The 18,034-nt window shown below is 53.8% G+C and overlaps 1 non-coding gene across 1 annotated transcript; it reads right to left on the reverse strand.

Moving 5' to 3' along the window:
* Positions 1-4,129: 4,129 nt before the first annotated feature.
* Positions 4,130-4,211, reverse strand: TRNAS-CGA (transfer RNA serine (anticodon CGA)). Its single transcript has one exon. It is a non-coding gene; the product is annotated as a tRNA-Ser (tRNA).
* Positions 4,212-18,034: the final 13,823 nt, after the last annotated feature.

Genomic DNA, 18,034 nt, shown 5'->3' on the forward strand with positions numbered 1-18,034 from the left:
GGAATGGAGACAAAGCAGGGGGATGCGGGGACTCAGGGCAGGACCTGTGGATCAGATAGTGCAGGACCACAGTCGATGGAGGAGGAGAGAGAGTCCCGCAAGAGGAAGCTGCTGGTGGGAAGCAATAAGTGCAGGGTACAAACCAGCCAGCTGAGAGTCACTGGGGTCTAGAAAATGAAATGGCAGCAGGTCCCATGGTGTAATGGGCAGCACTCAGGACTTTGGATCTTGGGTTTAAATCTCAGTGGGACCTCCTGGAGCAATGCTGGTTTCCTGCAAAGCCATGGAGCTCAATGTGCTTGGCTCCCCTCTCTCAGGGTGAACTGGAGTGAGTTTTTTCCCTCCTGCTGGGTGACTGATGCCCACTGGAGATAGGTCTTTGGTCCAGCCGGTTGAATGAGCTGGCTGCTATAGGTTGGGGTCCTTGAAATTAACACTCTGGCTGGAGAGCCCTGTGGGTTGACCATATGGTTGTTTCTCACTGCTTCACCTGATGTCCACAACTTTGGTCCCTGCAGCTGCCACACTCTTCCTCTTGCCCACATGGCATTCAAAGGAAGGAGTGCCAGGGCCAGGCTTCATAGTCAGGGCTAGGCAAGAAGGAGGAAGAGTCCCAGGCTGGAGCCCAACACATCTTTCCTGCTCTGGGCACCTAGAGCAGAGGCGGCTGGTGCTGACAGCTCTAAGGGAAGGTTTATAAGCCACAGAGCAACCGAGGGCAGGGCAAGAGGAGGAGATAACCATGCCTATGCGTGGCCAGCAGACAGCCACAAAGACACCCAGCCAGCCTGCTCCATGCCATGCCAAACCCCCACTGAAGGCCACCCACAGACCAGCAGTCGTTCTGCGGCCGGCATCACAAGGTGGTTGGAAAGCAGGTGGGGCCTCTGACCATTCCTAACGCAACCCCCTCAGCCCCTAATCCATCCATGAATCAAAGAGACAAAACCCTCAGTTAGGCAGCAGTGGTGCAATGGGTTAGTGCACAGGATTTATAGCAGCAGTGCTGAGGGGAATGATGCTGAAGCTGTGAGTTTAAACCTCACCTAAACCACTAGTTTTCTTTAAGCAAATGGCTTCTGCCAATCATTTTGTCCTGCAGAAAATACAATTCCAGCTCAGAAGACACCGAGGTCCCCTTGCTTTACAGAGAGCAGGGCAGATTCCACAGATCTACCAGGCTCTGCTCTCTACCAGCCACCTGTGTCAGGAGGGGTCAGACAGAGCACTGCCCCTGACTCCCCCTCAGTCTTTGCTCCCCAAACCACCTATGTGCTCACCCTCTTCGTTGTGAGACTCCAACCCTGCCTGGCCTTCTATATTTTGATGTGTTTTTCATCTGTCGTGTTGATCTGCATGTGGGTCCTGTGTGATTTTGGTGGATGCCTGGCATAGTTTTGGGTGTGTGTGTGTATGATTTTTGCATACAGATTGTTTTTTTGCTTAGTATTCTTTTGGTATGTGGTTGTTGTGCTTTCTTGTTGTGGGCTTTTGCTGTATTTTTTGGTGTGGATTTGTTCTTTCTATATTTTGTGTGGCTTTCCCTTATGTGTATATGGCTCTGTGTGCTGTGTGGGTTTGGTTTTTGTTTATGTCTGTGTGGGCCTGTGCAGTGTGTAATTTTCTCTTTCTCTCTGTGTGTGTTTGTCTCTCTGTTTGTATCTTCATGTGTATATTCACAGGAACTTTTCAGAATCTCCACAGCTTTGCCAATTTTCACCAGGAATTTTTCTCCATTAATAAATTCTCACGTGTTCCCTACCAGTTGGTGACCATTGCCCCAGGGGCATGTCAGTCTCAAGGTTCTGATTTCCCATTGACCCTTCCCCCTTCTATTGGGACTGGGAACTAGCCAACCAAAAACCCCACTAAGTTTTAGTAAAGGGCCAACAGTCCTTTACACGAGCCAGCCCTGTGAGGGTCACCGATGGCCAGAGAAGGCAGCACAAGCTGATCCCATGGTGTAATAGGCAGCACTTGGGACTCTGAATCCTAGAGTCTGAGTTTAAATGTCAGTGGGACCTTGTGCTGGTTTGTGGTAAAGCCCTGGAGCTCAAAGCGCTCAATTTCCCTGTTTCCAGTTGTTTAAGAGTGAGTCTTTTCCCTCCTGCTGGGTGACTCACACCCACTGGAGCCAGGTCTTTGGTTGAGATGGCTGCAATGGATTGGGGTGTAGAAGTGGCTATGGCTGCCTGTAGTCCTGTGGTTTGACCTGGTAGTTGGGATTCTTGCTGCTTCACCTGATTCCCACAAGTTTGGCCCTTGTGCTTGCTGCCACACTTTTCCTTTGGCCCACACGGTGCTTGAAGAAAGGAGTGCCAGGGCCGGGATTAATAGTCAGGGCTTGGCAGGAGGGAGGTGGAGCCCAGCCTGGAGCCCCTCACACCTTCCCTCCTCCGGACACCTAGAGCAGAGGCTGCTGGTGCTGACAGCTTCAAGGGAAGGTTTATAAGCCACAGAGCAACTGAAGGCAGGCAAGAGGAGGGGAGGACCATGCTTATGCATGGCCAGCAGACAGCCACAAAGACCCCCAGCCAGGCTGCTTCCTGCCATGCCAAACACCCACTGAAAGCGACCCACAGATCAGCATGCAGGGCAGCTGCTGATGCTCTGTCGCCAACATCAGAAGAAGCTAGGAAAGCAGGGCCAGCCCCCTGGTGTGGCCCCTGTCTGTTCCCACTCACAGTGCTCACTTTTGCCGTGGGGCAGGAGACTTTACCCCAAGAGGCTTTTCCCCAGCTGGCGAGAAGCAGAGAAACATGCAGGTTCCCAAGGCGCTATGTAGCAACCCCCTCAAGCACAGGGACAGGCTCACTCTTGGAAGAGGGAAACTGCTCTACACGCCAGCCCGGGCAGCTGCCCATTTTCGTTGGCAAGTCAGGAAGAGCAGAGGCTGGACTGGAAGCACCTGGGGCTCATGCCCCAGTCTTTGTGACACTCACCCCTGAATTCCTTCCCAGGGCTCTAGCTGAAGCCAGAGCACTGGTCTGAGCGGCCAAGAAGAGGTTCCAGCCCTGAAGGGAGCAGGAATTTCAGCACGAAGGTAAAACTGCAGCAACACAACCATGCAGTAACTTGAACTCTCAATTCCTGCTCTGAAAGCAGACGCCTTATCCATTAGGTCACATGAGAAAAGCCCTTCCAAGCACTTCTTTAGAAAAGGCAGACACTGTGTTTCTCCGGTCTTCTACTGAGGGGGGCTGAGACTCTCTGGGCACAAGAAGTAGATTTCCCAGCAACACATGAGAATTAATTCTATGGAGCCAGATGGCAGGGAGGCTCAGGCATGGGGGATTGGGGTGCAGTGGACGGGCTGGCTGTCTAAGTGAGGAGATGTAGTGATCCTCAGGTGCAGGAGGGAGGAAGAATTGGCCGTGGCCATGGAGAAGAAGAGGAGGGGTGGAGGTTCTTAGCAAGCCTGGCTAGCTCAGTCAGTAGAGCATCAGGCTCTTAATGGGAGGGGCCAGGGTTTAAGCTGCTGTCCAGGGACTCAGCTTTTAAGTTGCCTTGTGTGCCAGCAGCCAATTGATTCCTGGTGGTGCCCAGAGCCATGTGTGGGACAGAGGCTGAGACTTGTGGCATCTGCTCTGTGGCAGGGATCCTGGCAGCTCAGACTCAGGGAAGGCTTCTGCACTCAGAGCCGCTGACTTTGAGAGTTCCCGGGCGGAGCTCAATGCCTGCTCCACCTCAGGCCCTGCCCCCAAACCATCAAATCTCTTCCTATTCGACCCTGCCCCACTTCTTTCTCTCCTCACTCCTCCAGCACACCCCATCAATTGCCAGCAGGAGGCGCAGAAGGAGAAGCTTGTTGGCCAGGCCTGCTAGGTAGGAGGTGCAGGGGCAGAGATGGCTGCTGGGCACCTTTTTTTTTTCTGCAGCCCTGTAGCACCCATGGAATTGCTGACTTGGCTCCTTTTGCACGCTAGAGAGAGGAGCAGAACCAGGACTATGGCTGATCTATGGGGCACAAGGTGAGTGCCAGAGGCTTCAGGTGCTGAGAAGTGGTGTCCCAGGCATCTCTATGAAAGGAGCAGAACAGGATTTACTTGGGGTGGGGAGAGAATTGAGAGTGTCTCGGGGGTTGTGGAAAAGTATTGCCCGAGTTAGAGACTGGCTAAAACACAGGCCTCGCTGTGAGCAGGATTTGAACCTGCGCAGGGGAACCCTATTGGATTTCGACTCCAACACCTTAACCACTCGGCCATCACAGCTGTGAGCACAAAACTACTCCACTGCCAGAGAAACTGGTAAAGAATCACAATGCCCAGGCATGAAGTCATCTGAACTACAGAATTCCCACAGCAAACCTGGCTCCCAAAGCATAGGGGGGATTTGGAGTTTGTTCTCTTTGCTTAGCCATGTGCAGTCGCACAGAGAGCATGTTTAAAAGTCTCCCCTCCCACAGAGCGGGAATGGGAAATGATTCTCAACTTGAAGCTTGATGTGAATGAGGATGTCTGGGCCACAGGGCCAGGGACTGATCTTTGCTATAGAAACCAGTGACACACAGAACCAGGCTAAGGAAAATGTTCCCTGGAGTCAGTAACTGGAATAGCAGCAGTATTGTGCAGAGAAATGTCTCACAAGAGGAGTCAGCGCATTGGTGGTTCAGTAGCAGAAGTCACAGATACAGCAGGGGAGGTCTGTGGATCGGGAGTGAGGGGCACTGGCAGAGCAGTGAGAGGGGAGCCCAGGGCTGGGATAACAGGGGCTGTGGGTCAGGACAGGCAGTTCTGCGCAGAGTGTTCAGAGGTGCCCTGTATCTGCCCTTTCTCTGCACTGTCCTTGCTCCCAGAATGCACCAGGCCCTGGACTGAACTCTTCCCCTGCAGGCTGAGCTGGTTTCGTGTGCTGTGATCCTGTTGGATAGGGAGGGGGGGAAGTGACAGTCCCAGCCCAGAGCCAATGCCCCCCTGTCACCCAGCACCCTTGGCCCCAGATCCACCCAGCCTAGTAGAGAACTCAGCAGGGCAGGTCAGCCAGGAGCTGTGCCCTGCCAGGCGCTCAGGGGCGTCTACCCTGCAGCTGGGGGATCTCCCCAGCATGGTCCATGGGAGCTCACGCATTAATGGGGTAGCGGCAGCAGCTGCGTGGTGGGTTGGGCTGGTGACCCGGGTCCATCTCCTGGGGTCGGCTGGGTTCATGCTCAGGTGACTGGCCCCAGTCACCGGCCGAGCCCCCCAGCCACGCTGCTGCTGTTAGCGCACTAGCCTTGGGTGGAAGCTGCTGGATGGCTGGACCCTGAGGGTGAATCACGCACTAGGGGAAACCCTCCGGCCTGGAGATTCGTTGCCGAGATTCCTGGGAGCTGCCCATCCCCATGGCTTGTGTGGCTGCCCCCCGGGGCCCAGCAATGGCTCTGGAGGGCGACTCGCGTCACCTGGGGGGAGGTGATCCAGGCAGTGGGCAGCCGAGGGGTCTGACTTACTGATAAAATTGATCTCTTCACTCCATGGTGCTCGGCGGCCTGGGTCAATACCGACACCTCCCAGGAACAGGTCAGGGTTGAATGGGGTTAGAATTTCACTCCAAAGCAATTTTAGGGTCTGATCCTGCAAGTCCCCCACGTACCTAGTACAGGATGGGTCCAGGCACCTCACCCGCTCCAGTGCTGGCATGTACAGCAGAGAATTGGAAGCGGCAAATCGGAGGGTCCTATAAAGAGACTAGAAATATAAGAAATTACTTTTGAAAGGAGAAAAGAAAAAGACGACATTCCTGAGCTGTTTAATAGGGTGAACTGCCTCTTGCAGGCTGCGAAGGGAAATCTCAGAGGTTGTGTTCACCTGTTCCCAGGGCTGTGTCCTCAAGACAGATTTGTGGGAGAAAGAAAATCATCACCGAGAGAGGAGTTGGGCTCAGTGTGGATTTTTGTGTTTTGGCAGGGAATTTAGGACCTGGGACTGGAGCCTTAAAGAGGGAGCGGGTGAAGGCTCCCCTCTGCTTTCAAGCTGAAGGAATCCTGGGTTTGGTCAGTCCATCCGGGGGGTCATATCGCTCCCAGGCAAAGAGAGGAGGAGAACTTCCCCCAGAATGACACATGTGGATCCTGGAGAAGAAGAAAGAGTAAAGAGACCAGCAGCAGGTGAAGGGGACTGAGGAGGGGATTCCCTTGTGCATGTTACGGAGCACTTGGGAAGCTGCGGCCATTCAAACACATTGAGCTTTACTAATGAGCAAGGCCAGACTGCTGTGACTCGGAGAAGGGTTTAGGTGTCATAATGGACAAACAACTCAGCATGAAATGCCCGTGTGATGCTGTGGTCGTCCTTGGATGAACAGACAGAAGAACAGTGACGAGATATAGGGCACTAGTGTTATCTCTGTACAACATTGGTCAGACCAACACTGGACTCTTGCACACAGTCGTCCTGGCCACATTTTAAGATGAAGAATGAAAAATTGGATGGGGGGCAGAGAAGAGAAAAAAAAGTGCTGAAAAGTTGCCTTCCAGTGCAAGACAAGAGCTCAGTCTGCTCAGTTTATCACAGAGAAGACCAAGAGGTCACTTGATGACAATGTGTAAATCCCCTCCCAAAGAGAAAATTTTGGGTACTGAAGGGCTCTTTAACCCAGCAGCAAAAGGCAGAACAAGAACCAGTGGCTGGAAGTTAATGGCAGAGAAAGTAAAATGAGAAATAAGGGACACATTTGCAATTGGGTGATTAAACATTGGAACAAAGTACCCAGGGCAATGATGGATTCTCCACCCCACATGGGGGTGGCAAGAGGGGACAGGGGGGCTGAAGAAAGTGCTCTCGGGTGAGATAGAAAACCATTTCTCTCCGGTGCTTCGCTGGTGGCCTTGCTCTCATGCTCAGGGTCTCCCTGATCTCCGTTGCTGGGGTCAGGAAGGAATTTCCCCCAGCTCACACTGGCAGGGATGTTGGAGTTTTTGTCATCCTCTGTGGCATGGGGCACAAGTCACTTGCCCAGATCAGCTGGGTACATCTCACCAAATCAATTCCAGTTCAGGGTCCTCCAGTATTGGTACCCTTCTGCCTCTCCTATGCTCCGTCTATGGCACACAACGGGATATTCTCCTAAGGGCTGGAATATTTTGGTTTAATCCAGGTGGTTCGGCTCAGTGCAGGGGTGACTTTGTGGCCTGTCACGTGCATGGGAGTTAGACAGGATTATTTAGTTGTCTTGACTGGCCTTAAAATCTAGACATGGATGTTCTGGCTACAATGTTGCAGTGTCTGACGCGTGGTCTATCCAGCTCCCAGGGGCCTCGTTCCAATCGAATTCCAGGCCAGGATTCAGAGACTGGAAGCTGCAGGGCAAGGCAATGGGGGCTGGTGGGAGTCACTTTGGGGCTGTCACTAGTCACAGAAAACAGAACCTCTCCCAACATCCCGACTGCTGCCCATTAGGGCATCTGGCCGTAGAGGAGCCGGGTTAGCGCCCCCCGTGGAAGGAATCGGGGGGATGGAAACCCCCAGGATGGGGAGTTATGTGTTTCAGCCATGTTAGTATTACTCAAACACATGCACAGTACCCACACGCAGAGCCAGTTCATGCTGTAAAACCCCCAGACCCACGAGGGACGTGTTAATCTCAGCACAAGTTCTGCTTTAACTCATTAGAAATAACCCTGTAATTATTGTGGTGTCTCAGTGCCAGAGGACGCCAAACCCCTGAGCTGTCAGTAGAGGGCCAGGTGTAGCGTCACTGGACACTGTCAGCGCTTCGGCAGCGAGGCCTTGTACGTGCTGGCCCTGGTGGCTCAGACACATGGCTATGGAAAGGGGAAGGTTACACACATCCCCAGCCGGAGCCCTCACCCCTTCCTGCACCCCAACCCCCTGCCCAGCCTGGAGCCCGTTCCTGTACCCTGAACCCCTCATTTTTGCCCTTCATCCCCTGTTAGAGCCCTCACCCCCTCCCACATCCTTACCCCCCTGCCCCAGCCCAGAGCCCCTTCCCATGCCCTGAACCCCTCACTCCTGACCTTCACCCCCCTTTAGAGCTGCTGTGTCACTCTACTGGCTCTTTACCTCCAGCACCCACACTTGCCTTGCAAGCTCTAGCGCTGGCAGGCAGATGCACGGGCTGCTAGGCAGCAGCCTTGGTAACAGTAGAAATGTGTCTCTGTGGCGCAATGGGTCTTTGTGTTTTGCTGTTAATCGAAAGAATGGTGGTTTGAGCTCCCCCAGGGATGGCAGTAACCCCTTGCTCCTCAAGACCTGCTGGGAGCCTCAAAGGCCACTTCAAACCCGTCTCTCTTGGCCTCAGTGGTTTCAGCTCAGGCCCAAAGACTGTGCTGGATGCAACTCAGAAATCCATCTCCCAGCACCCATGCCGGAGGCTCAGGCTTAATCTTCAAAGTTGAACGCAAAACCTTGAGCCAGGCGTGTTTTGCTCCATTCTCGCCTCCGCCCAAGCAGCAATGGAGAAATGTAGGAGAAACGCCTGCTAGAAGACACCTCCCTCTCACTTCTCTGTAGGCTGTGACATTATTAATATCAGCTGGGACCATATAGATCATTGCTGCCACCACTATTACATATTTGCAACAAATATTGTGCAAAAGTTGTAATGTGAGATGTCTATGAAAAGGTTATGATTTGCTGGTTATAATTATACTAGCTGTATGTGTGTACCATTTTTGTATTTGAAATTATGAATATGGGCTATGTACTTGTATCTCAAATGTATTTGATTTCGAGTAGCCTCAGTGATGCATTTGGTCAGCTTCTTGAGAAAGGACTATTCTCAGTAAGTGCCTAATCAAGAAACGCTTCACTGACAATGGACTTTGGAAAATGCCAATCCACATCTGAGCTTTCCTGGGAACATTCAAAGTAACATGTAAACAATGGCGTAGGCCTGCAAATTGAATCATGCATGGACATGTGACCTGCCCATGTGACTCCAGACTTCATCTTGCTGCTGTCATTTTCCTAGGTCAGCCCTAGGACCAATCCTATTCAACTTATTCATAAATGATTTGCAGAAAGGGGTAAAGAGTGAGGTGGCAAAGTTCACAGACGATACTAAACTGTTCAAGATAGTTAAGACCAAAGCAGACTGCAAAGAACTTCAAAAAGATCTCACAAAACTAAATGATTGGGCAACAAAATGGCAAATGAAATTTAACGTGGATAAATGTCATGTTGGGAAAACATAACCCCAACTATACATACAATATGATGGGGGCTAATTTAGCTACAACTAATCAGGAAAGAGATCTTGGAGTCATCATGGATAGTTCTCTGACGACGTAGCAATGAATTGACACATATGACCCCAAGATGAGATCATTAATACACTAACCTGAGAAGAAGGACACCCCAACACTAGTAGGGAGAGGAAATACAAAAAGGGAAGAGGGGAGAAACCCCTACTGAACATGCATCACACCTAGCGACGGCAGCAGAACAGATTATCGGCTACACAACCCAAGAACGGGATCTGCATGTTGCTGTAGACAGATCAGTGAAAAGCTCCCCTCAGTTCACAGCTGCCAGCAAAAATGTTAACATCAAGTTAGTATTCATAAGGAATGGGCTGGAGAATAACACCGAACATTTGTATACAAACCAAGGGGGAAGCCTCCAATACCCTGGGACCACCCTGCCTACTACAGCGCTGCACACAGGATATTTTATATGTATCTTTGAGAACTGGGGAAGAAATGGGTCTAAAAAGAAACATTTGCTAATGAGAGAAAACCACCCGAATATGAAGATATTTTATATTAAGTGAGAGTAACTGGACAGTGGAAGTTCAATTAACAGACAGCAATAATTCCCCCCACACACACACCCCCACACCATTCACATGGCAGCAGGGAGCCCTTTGAGGAGGTGCTTTAAGAGGGTATGTGAGGGGAGTGTGGAGCAGGAAAACTTCCTGGCAGTGGGAAGGAGGCAGAAGCAGGGGCATGCAGGTGACTGGCAGTTGCGGGTAGCAGTAGCCAGGACTGCGTAAGCTTGTGCTGGACAGTCTCCACTGCGCTTTTTCCTCCTGTCCCCTTCCTCGTCAGCAGAGAAAGGCCACCCCAGCCCACCTCAGAGGCAGCTGTGTCTCAGGGCTCTGCAAACTGCACCCATTAAGCCCCTTCTCCTTTGGGGAATGATTCAGGACAATTTCCCAAAGAAAGGAAGGAAATTTGCTGCAGGTCAAACAGGTGTGAAAATATCCCAAATCTGAGATTGTTAAATTAATATTGGAGAATTAAAGAGAAAATGGGGCAAAATCTGAAAAGGAGACTAGAGAAAGTGTGAATAATTTCTCCAGCAGCACCGACCCCTCATGGAGCCCTTGCTGCTTTTACAGCTGAGAGGAAACTTCCTCTCTCTGATGTCTGGCCATGGTGGAAGTGGTGACCGAGTGAAGCTGACTTGAGGCTGATGCAAGATAAGCAAAGCAGAACCAGCTGCCCAGGGTACGGGGTTGGAAGTCAGAATAGGGGGGTGGGCCTGGGTTCCCCTACATCAGTGGTTCTCAACCAGGGGTACGTGTACCCCTGAGGGTACGCAGAGAACTTCCATCAAGGCATCTAGTTAATTGCCTCATTTTACCACAGGCTACAGAAAAAGCACCAGCAAAGTCTGTACGAACTGACATCCCCGCACAGAGAGTGACTCGTACACATGGCTCTGTGCCCCAGGCACTGACAGGGGAGAGCAGGGCTCACACCCTGGGGTGTATGGATAATTCTCAGGTACAAGGAGACGGTTGCCAGCCACGCGCAGTCCCCGGGTGTGGGGACAGGCAGCTGTTTCCAGATCGGACACTTGGGGCCCACAAGTGACCTGCTGCCTGACACCAGCTCCTGGACTTGCCTCTTTGGCAGGAGACCCCCCCCAGCCCCTCCCCCACTCTACCCCCTAACCTCCCCTCCCCGAGCTGGGAGGAGAACCCAGGAGTCCTGGCTCCCATCCCTGCCCCTCCCCCACTCTAACCCCTAGCCCGCCCTCCCCGAGCTGAGGGGAGAACCCAGGAGTCCTGTCTGCCAGCCCTGCCCACCCCCGTATTTCCATAGGGCTCCACCCAACCCCTCGGCGCGTGGGGTGCGGGCCTGGTTCCCTCGCCCCGAGGCTTCGCTGCCCCCGCCCCCTCCGCCACTGGGAGCCGGGGAGGGGCACCAGTGGGACCCACCCCGGCGCTGCTGGGGGGACGCGGGCTCGGGGGCAGCCGGCGGGCAGGGCCGGGCTGAGGGGCGCTGAGGCGGGACGGAGAGTAGCGGCTCCGCACGGGGGGGCCGGGGGCTCAGACACCCAGTTCCAGGCGCCAGGCCCAGCCCCTGCCCCGGGAGCAGCCCGGGCCCGTCGGAGCCGGGCGGGGAGGGCACAGGGCAGAGGCACCACAGAGTGAAAGGGCTTCACCACCCCCCCCCAGGGCCTGGGGTGGGGCAACAGGTGGGGGTGAGCTGAACTGCCTGGGAGCAGCCCCACAAGCGGCAGCCTGGGGCCGCGGGGCCTTCAACCTCCCCCAACCTGCCCCCCAGTGTCCCCCCCATCCGCTGTGACTCTCCTGCCAGCACCGCCCCCTCGTCTCCCTCTGTAGGGCCCCAGCAGCCCCTTAAAGCCCCCCCAACCTGTCCCCCCAGTGTCCCCTCATCTGTTGTTTCCCTCTCGCCAGCCCCACCCCCATCTGTGGGGATCCCTCAGCCCCCACCATCCCCTCCCCCATCGTGTACACTCCACCTGGCCTTTCCCTTCGCACCGACCTCCTCCTCCCCCCTGTCCTCAGCACCCTGACATTGACCTCCTCCTCTCGCCCCATCCCCCACATCCTCCTTCCCGTCCTCAGCAACCCCCCCTCCTCCCCCCATCCCCATCCTCAGCACCCCGCCCCCCCTTCCTCCTCCTCCCCTCATCCCTGTTCTCAGCGCCCCACCCCTAATTGCCTCCAACCCATTTCTCATTGCTGGGTCCCACTTTACTATCCTCCCACTCCCCCAGATCATCCCCAGGGTGTGAGGTTCCTCATCTTCAATCTCTGCTACACCCAAACCTGCCAGGTTCCCCTTTTCAACCACTGTGGGGTCGTCCAACCCGCTGACACCCATCCACTCTGGGCTCTCTAAATCCCACATTCCCACAATGCACCTTGGTAACCCCTCCCTCTTCTATCTCTAATCCCCCTACTCCCTTCCCTTAGGTCCTCCTGGACACCCCAGCCCACAGTCAGGCCTCCACATACATCCCAGTCATTCACATGCTGAGCTAGTTCTTCAGGGACCCCCATAGCCCAGCAAACTTCTCCATCCATGAGCCCAATGGACCTGTGGCCGGGAAGGTGAGAAAGCTCCTATTTTGGCTGGGCTGGCTGTGGGTGTTAATCTTTTCCTGTCTTGTGTGTGCTGTGCTCACAAAGGCTTTTTGCTCCCTCGGGGTGGGGTGTGGTTTTGGCCGAAGATGAGGTGTTTTGCTAGCCCTGTGGATGCTGTGTGGTGTCTGGAATGGAGTGTGTGTGTTCCCATCATGCCCCTTCCTCTCTGCCTGCAGAGCTGAGGACAGACAGGTCTGAGGAGCAGAGCAGGACTCTGGGAAGGAGAAGAGCAATATGAAGATGGAGTGTAAGATGAGGCCAGATAACTTCTGTGGAGGGAGACATACTGGACAGGGCCTAGGATTGGGGAGACAAGCAGGTGTGAGCCCCGGGTTCAGATTTCTAATTGTAGCAGTGATGACAGAATGGGAGGAGGGTTGAAGCCGAAGCCCTGGGGTGCGGGAGTAGCGAGAAGAGGAGCCTCACCACCATTGCTTTTTCTTTTCCTCTTGTGTTGTGTTTCATACCAAGGGAAAAGAAGTCGCAGGAACGGAGTCCAGCCCTGAGGTGATATGGAAAGTGATCGAGAGCAGTGACAGCATGAATCCTGTTGATGTCAGGCAAGAGCTGCTCAACTGGAACGAGAGTAACCGTCTCTGTCGGTGAGATGTGTATCTGGTTTGGGAAGGGCTCTGGTCACAGCCGTCCTGGCTCCAGGCAGGGACTTCTTGTTACCTGGGTGTTGGTTTCCGGACTAGCTTTGGCTTCAGGGGAGATGATGTTGCCATTTGCGAGAGCTGATCATCTCTCTGGCCAGGAGTGGTGTGTGCTCACTTGCAGAAAGTTGGATCCATGAGGGTGACTCCCTGTTGTGAATTTCTTTCGCCCTCCTAGGTTTCTCTCTCTGTGTTGGCCAACTTTCACTCAAACTCTCTCTCTTTCCTTTCATGGACACCTGTCACGTTCAGTTGGCTGCATTCTCTTCCTCTGCTCCCCCTCCCCCAGTCTCCTATGGGCTCGGCTGGGTCTATCTGCCCATGGGCAGGGTCTCTGCCATACTGGGAAAGATGTGTCCTGCCTGCTAGGATTGGGGGTTGCTCCTCCCACCTCCTATCTTCAGGAAGACCTCATTGCTGTAACTAGGTCACAGTGTGAGTGGCTGTTCATGTCTTTGGGGCTGTGAGGTCTGAGACTGAGAGGGATGGGCTCACGGTCGTGGCTTTGGGCAGAGGAGAAGTGGGGCTGGGATTAGAGATGCCTCTTATCACCAGCTAGCTCCATTACTGCATCACCCAAAAGCCTCGCTCAGGGTCCACTATGCTTCCTTGTGCTAGGCACTGCAGGGACAATCAGAGGGACAGCAGGATGCATGAGGAAATAGATGAGTGTGTGAGGCGATGGGTGAAGGGGTGTGTGTGGCATACGTTGGGGATGGATGGGGGGTTGAGGGTTGGACGGACAGTGGGACAGATGGAGAGCTGCAGGGACGGATGGTGATGTCACAGGCTGGATTTATGATGGGATCAGCTCATGGCCACTGTCTCTGTCATGTCCTTCCCCCATCTGCCCGTCTGACTCTGGCCCTGTCTCTCACAGGCAGCACTCAGCAGAGTCTGGCCCTGTTGTTACACTGGTGCCTACATCCAGCGCACACCTGTACGTAATGTGCTCCTGGAGAGCTCAGGCAGGGAGAAGCGTGTGGCTCACAGCTGCTGAACCAGCTACTCCAAAGAGTGCCGCAGATCTCCCCTTCCTTGGGCAGCAAGACCCTGGGCAGGGGGTTCCCTGTCCCTCCTCGCTGCCAAAGCAGCCTGCTCAGCGCAGAAACCGAGGTCACCTGTCTCCACCCAGCCTCTAGCTGGAGCTGCTCCAGCCCCGAATTGCTGGTATCCAGCCTGTCCGGAGTTGGTGTAATGTCCTAGCAGAGTCCGTTCTTTCTCCCCGGTAGATTATGATTTTCCCCACTGCAGTTAGTTGCTCTTTCTCAGCTTCCCCATAGCCCCTCCCCAGTGATAGTGACCCCTGCTGGCCAGGCACGGGAGTGTCCTGTAGGTGCCTTCTTGTAGGAGCAGTGACTCCTGGTGGCGAGGGGCAGCAATGCCTGGCATGTATCCCCCCTAGCATTGCTGCAGCGACCCCTGGTGGCAACTGAGGTCAATTGTCTGTGTGACCCCACTACTGCCATTGTGCCTGTGAGCGCTGGTGCGTAGGTGAGGCAGGGCCTTGTGTGTATATCAGCCATTGGGGCAGGGCCCTCTGCGTATCCCACTCTCATCTCAGTGACTCGTGTTGCCCAGGTGGGGCAGTCCCCTGTGTATATTTACTCCCCCCCAACCCCTATATTGGGCATGTGACCACTAATAGCCAGAGGAGTCAGTGCCCAATGTGTATTCTTCACCTCCCCCAAGGGGGCAGGGTGCCTGGGTGGCTGTGTCAGGCAGTGCCCTGGGTGTCTTCCAACCCCTTTGTGGCAGTGAGCCCTGCTTCTGGTGTGTATCACTCCCCCACTAGGGATGTGCACGGTTGGCCCAGTATGGCAATGCCCTGTGTGTAGCCCCCTCTCTCCCCCGCCCCCAGGGTGACCAGATAGAAAGTGTGAAGAATCAGGACAGGGTGGAGGATAATAGGCACCTACATAAGAAAAAGTCCCGAATATCGGGACTGTCCCTATAAAATCGGGACATCTGGTCACCCTATCCCCTCTACCCCTGTGCCAGGTATGGCAGTCACTGATCCCTGGCATCCCTGTGGGGCAATACCCTCTGTATATCCCCCAATTGGGGCAGTGACCCCTGCTGGTCAGGTGGGGCAGTGCCCTGTGTGTGCGTGTCCCCTATTTAGGTAGTGACCCCGATGGCTAAGTGAGGCAGTGGCCTTTGATTTCCTCTTCTCTCCCCAGCCCCCCTCTCTCTAGGGTAGGGCCCTCAGTTGGGGCACTCCCCGATGTGTATCTCTACTAATTGGAGCAGTGACCTCCCTGGGGTGCCCTGGTGTGGCAGTGCCCTATTGGTATCTCCCTCCCCCTCTCCCCAGGCCATTGTGGTAGTGGCCACTTCAGGCAGTGGCCTGTTTATCATCTCCCTCGCACCAGCGCCATTGCAGCAGTGCCACCTGGTGGCCATGTGCGGCAGTGCCCTGCCTGTATCCCCCTCAACCATTGCTGCAGTGACCCCAGGTGCCCAGTTTGAGTAGTAGCCTGTGTGTACCTCACCTCTTGGGGCAGTAACATGTGGGGCCAGCTAAGACAGAGCACAGTCTGTGATGTCTGGTGGCCACGTAGGGCAGTGGCCTGTATGTACCATCTCCTCTGGAGCGGTGACCACTGGTGTCTTGGTGCTAAGATGCAGCCACCTCTGGGTTACGTGGTGGGGCTGTTGACAGGACAGTGGGGACAGCCCCCCCATTCCAGGAAGTAGGGGAAAGTCTGGTGTTCGGGGCAGAGTGTTCCACCTTCTGTTGAACTGTGATGCTCTGAGCACCTTTCCCTTCCATGAAGAAGACCTTGTGTGACTCCAAAGCTGGTCTAGTAACAGGTATCACCTCACCTGCCTTGTCTCTCTGGTATTCTGGCCAGTGTCCAACTCCCCCTTCACTGTTGGTCTTCAAACTTCCTCCAAGCCTCCCCACCCAGTCCCTTAAGATGCCAAATCTCCCCTTGAGCCCAACCCTGGGGAGGGCACCCCATCTGAAAACCCTACGGCACCATGGGGGTGGTAGTGTCCACTGCCTCCATCTCCCACCAGCCAGGATGGGCCCCACAGCACAATGGGAGTGGTTGTGTCTCCTGGTTCCATTTCCTGACAGCTGCTGCCAGGCCCGGCCCAAACTTCCCATTTCTGGTGCAAGTCTGGAAGCAGGTGCTGCTGGGAAGGGTGGTGCTGGTGTCAGGAGAAAGCAGGAGGAGTAAGTGGGTCTGTGCTACTGCGGGGAGGTGCTGCCCTTGCTGTGAAAGGGCCCCGCTATTAGAGGAGATGTCATCTCCCTGCCCTGCCACGCTCTGCACCAGCCCCTGCTTGTCACAGGAGCAGGGCTGGCTCCAGGCACCAGCGTAGCAAGCAGGTGCTTGGAGCAGCCAATTCAAAGGGGCGGCCCATCTGGTATCGGGTCAGCATGTCTGATCTTTGGCGGAAATTCGGCGGCGGGTCCCCCATTTCCTGTCTTAGTCTTTGAGCTGCCACCAAATGTCTACCAAAGAGGAAGGGAGGGAGGACTCGCCACCGAACTGCCGCAGAAGAAGCAGTGTGGTTGAGCTGCCGTCAAAGAGCCACAGCTTTTTTTTTCTTTTATATTTTCTTTCTCCACACCGGTCATGGTTTTATAGACCTCCGTCGTATCCCCCTTTAGTCGTCTCTTTTCCAAGATGAAAAGTCCCAATCTTATGAATCTCTTCTTAGACAGAAGCTGGTCCATATCCCCTTATCATCTTTGTTGTCCTTTTCTGAATCTTTCCCATTCCAATAGATCTTTTTTGAGATTGGAGCGACTGCATCAGCACACAGTATTCAAGATGTGGACGTACCACGGATTGATATTGAAGTGATATGATAGTTTCTGTCTTCTTACCTATCCCTTTCGTAATGATTCCCAACACTCCGCTGCACATTGAGTGGATGTTTTCAAAGAACTATCCACAACGACTCCCAGATCTCTTTCTCAAGTGGTAACAGCTAATTTAGACCCCATCGTTTTATAGGGATAGTTGGGATTCTGTTTTCCAACGTGCATTACTTTGCACTTAACAGCGCCGATGTTCATCTGCCATTTGGTTGTCCCGTCACCCAGTTGTGTCAGATCTCTTTGTGGCTCTTCGCAGTCTGCCTGGGACTCAACTATCTTGAGCAATTTTGTATCATCTGCAAATTTTGCCACCTCACCATTTACCCCTTTCCCCAGATCATTTGTGAATAAGTTGAACAGTACTGCTCCCAGTACAGACACCTGGGGATAAGATAGGGAAGATCCTCTTCTGACACTGGCAGACCAGGTGCCAGCTCACGCCAAGGCCCCTAGGCCTTACTGAAAAGTGACAAACGCATGGCTGGAAACTAGTCTTGCTCACCTGTTTGTTAGTGTTGTTAAAACAGGCATTAGATTCATAAAAATGTGTTTAGAGTTTATGATTAGCTCGTCAGTTGCTGCATGCATTCTTCTCACCTATAATAGCCGTAGCCCGTGTTGTAAGGTGATATATAAGTGTTGGCACTAAAGCTGTAAACCCCTTTGCTGCCACTCCGCCACCAGTCAGGAGAGAAGCATTACGAAGTGTGAAACGCTAGTTTACCAGAAGAAGCGTCATCTCCTTTCCAACAAGAGAAGGCCCTGACTGAGACATCAGACAGGCCACTGTGGATCATCAATGGACAAAAGACCTGGTTGATTGCTCCCCCTCACACATCCACGAGGAGGCAGAGACCTGCACAAACACTTGCCCCCATCAGTTTGAGCTCTGGGGGAATAGAATAAAAATCTCTGTCAGGAAGAAACTGTTGTCCCCACCCCCGATGCTGCTTGGACTTCAGGGAGATGGCACGCCTTCTAAGCATAAGCAAGGGATCCCGGCTGTTTGGCTAGGGTTAGCCCTAAAGGACATACAGAGTTTGAGTGTTACAGCAGCTTCTACTACACCTGGGTTGCAAGCTAGAGTCAGGGTGCCCAAGGGGGCTGTCTGTGACTCCATGTTAAGGCTGTTCTAGTGCCTGAGGAGATCACACTTGATGCTTGGTGGGTGAGATCAAAGTGTGTGTGGAATACACAACAGTGTGGAACCCCACTGCCTGCCAGCCCCAGGCGCCGGGGGCTCCTGCTCTCT

The sequence above is a fragment of the Gopherus flavomarginatus genome, assembly GCF_025201925.1.
Source record: "Gopherus flavomarginatus isolate rGopFla2 chromosome 13 unlocalized genomic scaffold, rGopFla2.mat.asm SUPER_13_unloc_1, whole genome shotgun sequence".
NCBI classification, from domain to species: Eukaryota; Metazoa; Chordata; order Testudines; family Testudinidae; genus Gopherus; species Gopherus flavomarginatus.